The sequence below is a fragment of the Notothenia rossii genome (genome assembly GCF_949606895.1).
Source record: "Notothenia rossii genome assembly, chromosome: 3".
Classification (NCBI taxonomy): domain Eukaryota; kingdom Metazoa; phylum Chordata; class Actinopteri; order Perciformes; family Nototheniidae; genus Notothenia; species Notothenia rossii.
In genome coordinates, this window is record NC_136901.1 from 62396015 (window position 1) to 62401743 (window position 5729).

At 39.8% G+C, this 5729-nt stretch overlaps 1 long non-coding RNA gene across 1 annotated transcript; it reads right to left on the reverse strand.

Moving 5' to 3' along the window:
* Nucleotides 1-3291: 3291 nt before the first annotated feature.
* Nucleotides 3292-5281, reverse strand: LOC307033956. Its single transcript, XR_013806729.1, has 2 exons — nucleotides 5155-5281; nucleotides 3292-4220 (listed from the first exon to the last, which is right to left on the reverse strand). It is a non-coding gene; the product is annotated as an uncharacterized lncRNA (long non-coding RNA).
* Between the last annotated feature and the right edge of the window lie 448 nt (nucleotides 5282-5729).

A 5729-nucleotide genomic window follows, 5' to 3' on the forward strand; every position in this document is an offset into this window, starting at 1 on the left:
GTTCATCTTACTGGGGGGGGGGGGGGGGGGGGCAGCTACATGGAAGAAGGTGCAGTCCACAATCATTTTGCAGTTGAAGGCAGAATGAATTTATTATTGACTCAGAATGAAGCACAACTTCATGTCATACATTACATTGACTTTATTTGTAATTGTGTAAAAAGATATGAGCATTGATTAGCAAGCAGGACCTGCAGGAACAGAGAACGGTGATGGATGGAGCTGGGGAGAGAGAAGAATAAAAAAAACAGATCAACTTTATTATCGGATATTAAAAATTCAATTTCAAAACAAGTTGCTGCTCCTACAGTTTTCTAGTGTGTAAAGATGATTTCACATGACCTATGCAAAATATCACTCAATACATGTGTGTCTCTGGGGGGTGCATTGTGCCTTTGATGTATATAAATAATATACCATAACCAAATACTATTACGTACAGTGGAAATCAGGTTGCCAGAGCAGGTCAGTGTGCATGTTCCTCAGGGTCTCAGCAGTTACAGGTGAGGTAAAGAAAATAAAAGAGAAAAAGGTCAGTAACAACACTTTAAAGTAACAACACTGAATAATTATCTCTTTTAATAATGTTCTCTCAGTAATCACTCAACTACTGTCTTTCCAACAAACAGATTGACTCACTCTCATTATCATCACAATGACACACGTCCAGAAGAACGTCATGCAAAGCTCCCTGCCTGCCTGCCTTCCTTCGACTCTCCCTGAACTGCTTCCTTAGCACCCGGTGGAGGGCGCAGCAGGCTACTCTTCAAATGTTTCACGAAATACTTACCATGATGACTAATCTTACTGTTTAACATTTTGGTGTACTTCATGTAATAAAATAATAACTTCATGGTAAGGCTACTAAAAATGACAAGGCTAAGTAATGTAATGCTAACTAACGTGCTCACTACTAGCTAGGTAGCTAACTTGACTATGTTCCATCCACAACATGTATATTACCTATGATATTACCTGATATGTCTGATCCAGCGACTCCTGGTCCTTTCATCAGACGGGAAGCGATAGAACGAGCAAGTGGTATGATCACTTGTGTGATTACAACATGGTACAAAGCACACAGGCATCTTATAAAAGTGAATTTATTGGAGCAATCTTTTATATTTATTGGAGGGAATAAATCAGTTATGAAATCTTCTTCTTCGCTTTAATTACGATTCGCAACCACTTGGAGCATTATCGTCTGTGACATCACATGCGCGACCCAGAATGGGATTTGGGATTTGTAGTCTTTGTAGTCGCGTATTTTTCATAGTCTTATATTTCAACAGTTTTACGACAAAATGTGACTTTTTTGACATGGAAATTATTGTTTAAGATTGACAAACATCATATGTGTAGTTCGTGGCACAATCCAAACGGGATCAAAAGATACGTTTTCTCTCTCCATTGAATTCAATGTATAATTTTTCGCTTCCGGGGTCCCATGGACCGGAAGTAGATGGGCGTGACTTCGCCTCTCTATGGGGCAGAGGTCAACGTGTATTAAAATTTAAATCTTCCGGACAAAATTATAAAAAGTGCCGGTCAAAGGTCTTCTTTGTTATTTATTGAGCTTTAAAACAAATGAATAACGACTCTATATAATAATAAAATACACGGAGCCTCTCTTTTTCCTCCCTCTCTTCGGACAGCGTCAGTGTCTGTCTCATGCAGCAGCTGATCCAGTAATGAGTGACCTGGCCGACAGTAAAAATAAACATATTTATAACTAGTTTAGGTAGTTCGAGAGGTAATTAAAATAACTAAGGGCGATGATCTGACTGAAGTGCGTGTTTTACTCCGTTCCCCGCTGCATCACAGCGGGAGGAGCTGCAAGTGAGCAGAGCTGCGTGTCTCCGTCCTGTCAGATTAGACTTCACTCGCGTTTATGTCCATATCGAGAGAAAGATAAATAATCTGAATTCAGTGTGCAGTTTACTTTGACGCGGGGGTGAGCAGCAGAGGTGGGGAGAGGCGGGGCTATTGCGTCATCATTATCAGAACATGATCGTATAATTACTGAGTTTAGGCCCGTTAATAACGTTTTAATGAAGTTGAATACAGTATATTCATATTTGTCAGTGATTTCATGTCAATTCGGCAAACATAAACATAAATGATCGTGGTGAAGATGATGATTAAATTAGGATTAAAAATCGAGAGCCGGGCTGCATTTCCTCCCGTTCGTTTTTTTAGACTAAACAACATTAAGTTCCGCTGTACATCCAGCGTACTGTACAGTATCTGACTTTATTTCACATGAGCTCCAGTCTGGAACCCCACTGCACCCCCTGGTGGATCAATGATCCATTGCAGCTGGCTTCATTATAATTACATTTATTTATCACGGGGGCGGTCTCAAGTCAAGCTGGAGGTTTTCCCTTGAGCGAGGGCAGATCACGTACCAATCACGGCCCTCGCGTTTCAAACTGTCTGAAATTAAGTGCTACATCTGTTTATGCACACATTAACAAAATAAACAAAGACAGGTTTTCTGCGTTATTCAAATGTATTCACAGTGTTTCGAGCCAAACAAAACATAGAACCCAACAAAAAGTCCACTCGTGATGCATTGAAATTTTCTTTACTGCCTAATCTAGGCCTTAGTGTAGTTCATTGATACAAAAAAAAGGCTGTTGCTCCTGCGCCCGTCGGCGGCAAAAACAGAAATGTTTGTAGGCCTTTTCAGGCTATAATCCACAAAAAAGGAAAACAAGATGATCGGCGTGGCACAAAGGAGCGATCTCACCCTGTGTTTGAGAGAATCTCTCTCACTGTGCGCGTCCTCTCCAGGGAGACGTGCTTCGAGGTTGGTCGATGCAATATCCACATACGGTTACTTTCAGTTACTTCCCCCGTTGCATTTTAACATAGTAACATGTAACACAGTAACATGTTGAGGAAACTTAAATATCCCGCTGAATACCCGCATTCACCACACATACGCTTCCTCCTCCCGTGAGAACCAACCCTGGCATCCCGGTGACGCGCCCACTAAAAAGCCTCTGGGCGCGCCGCGCGCCGTGACAAGTGAATCTGCAAATGAGGCTTGCAGAACCACACCCTCAAACCTTACACAAAAGTGGAAATGTAATGACTGTAGTTGCGAGGATAATACACATGCATCATAGATTTTTCATTTCATTCTAAACTACATGTCTTAACCTTTTCCCCTGCCCCTACAGTTTATAAGAAACACTGAGATCAAACTGCGACTGTCACAGACAGACAGCAGCGATTGCGTTATTGAATGGTAAATATAAATATAAAAAAGCACACACACCCAAGTACTTTTTCAGCTGTAATTGCATTATTGCATACTTTTTATTGACAGTTTTGCATTTGGAGAGGCAGGGTGACAACGGAAAGCTTGGTAGCCTATTACTTAGATACGTTTTACATTTTTGGAGGGAAACGCTTGTGTTCATGTTAGCATGGGTAGCATGATCATGTTAAGACTATGAATATCATTTTACCACAACAGTGGATGAACAATTCATATATGTGTTTGAACAAGAACAACAGGAAGAACAAAGTAAAAGGGACGAACAAAGTATTAAGAACAGTGTATGGAAAAAGTGATGTGTGTTAGAACAAAACAAAGTAAAATGAATGAGAAGGAGAACAAAGAGGGTTAGGGTTAAACAGAAAAATATGAATTCAGCCAAAAAACACAATCTGATTAATCTAAAGTGTAAAACAATCTTCAACCCAGACCAAATTAGTGCCCTTGGACAACAAAACATATGGTGGGGCAAAGAAACGATAAATGAAATTGAGACAGAATGGGAGACTGAAAATGATTACTATGATAAATATTAAAACTATTTACAGAAGCTCCTGTTGAACCATGGTTCAAAACCACTACAGGATATAAAACCTTCCAAGCCATGATCTCTGCCCGAAATCAGGACCACTCAGAGGACAATGCAGCACATCAAACTGGAGTCAGGAGTGTGAATAACACATTTTGGCCAAAACAAATGGTTGCTTACCAATACAGTGGCTGAACAATGGACACCAAATGTGAAAAACAGAAGCATAATTGTGCGAACAACAATTGTGGGGGGGGGGGGCATTTTACAAATATTTACAAACAACTATTTACAAAAAAACAACAATTTATAAAAAAGAAGATCGGTCCCAAGGGCAGCTGGAAACCAGTCCAGACAGGTCTGGTGATGGCCACAACAACGATCCTGGAAGTCCAGCATGACCTGTTGAGACAAGGGCACACATTTGTTCACTCAAGACTGCCTTGAAAACAAATTTTCGTCCATTCGTCTGGGAACTCGGTCCCAACACCTGTAGAGTTTCAATATGCACTGGGCGCTGTCACCTCCGCCAGCAGCAGCAGCAACAGCCATGGCTGACATATGAGGCTGAATAAAAAAGTGCTAATTATTTTTTTTAAAGTGTTTATTTAGTTAAAAATAAACATTTTGGATGCATGACCATGTTTTAGGCTCATCCTTCATTCACTGCTGTAGAGTAGCCTGTTCAGTAGGCTATTATTTTTTTAAGACTGAATAATACCTTTGAAGAACAATCATTAAACTAGTGTGTATATTACAATACAAAGGAATCTATCCTAGCATGCCATCAAGCATTAAAAAGTAGCGCTAGGCTAGTTGTACAGTACAGATGAGTTAACACAGAACACACAGAACAGTACAAAAAAAAACGAAGTACAGGTCACATAATGAAATGTTAGTATATCCCAAAATTCAATTAAATATTAAATGAAATATTTATCACAAACGCCACCTCATTTCTACTAGTGCTAGCAGTTAAGTCATAACATACAGAAAAAGCCGACTAAGGATGGCTGACACGGTCAGGTTCAGCAGATAAAAGCCAAAATAACAAAAAAAAAACATAATCAATCTAAATCCTGCTTGTTAGTTACCCAGCATCATTGATATATAAGCTGCTAGCGATTCATTACTGAAATCTTGCCTTCAAAGCTGACGAACTCGCGCTAGCTAACTAGCAGGCAATGCTAGCAAAATTGGTTGTAACAACCAGGATAAAATATAGATAATTACGCTGTGCATATACAAATGAAGACCAGTATAAGCATCATAAAGGGCCTCTGAGACAATATAGACAGTTGACAATTCAAAAGAGTTCGATATTTCAGCAACTTACCTCTGGAACTAATCGATGCGCCGTAATTTAAGTGAATGAGGTCCAACGCCCAAATTACAATATTTGGAACTATTTCGATGTCCATACCCCGGAAGTAGGCACCGCCATTTTTTACAACGGAGGTCTATGGGAGTGTCCTTACTCTTATCTCTCTAGGGCTCTGGCTCAAGGGAAAACCTCCAGCTTGACTTGAGACCTCCCCTGTGATAAATAAATGTAATTATAATGAAGCCAGCTGCAATGGATCATTGATCCACCAGGGGGTGCAGTGGGGTTCCACACTGGAGCTCATGTGAAATAAAGTCAGATACTGGATGTACAGCGGAACTTTGTTAAGATCCATATTTCACGGATATCATACTCTGTGCTAAATAAGAGACAAGTAATTATTTACAAAACATCACCATGTTGTTATTTAACAAAATAATGTTGTTTAGTCGAAAAAAAACGAACGGGAGGAAATGCAGCCCGGCTCTCGATTTTTAATCCTAATTTAATCATCATCTTCACCACGATCATTTATGTTTATGTTCGCCGAATTGACATGAAATCACTGACACATATGAATATACTGT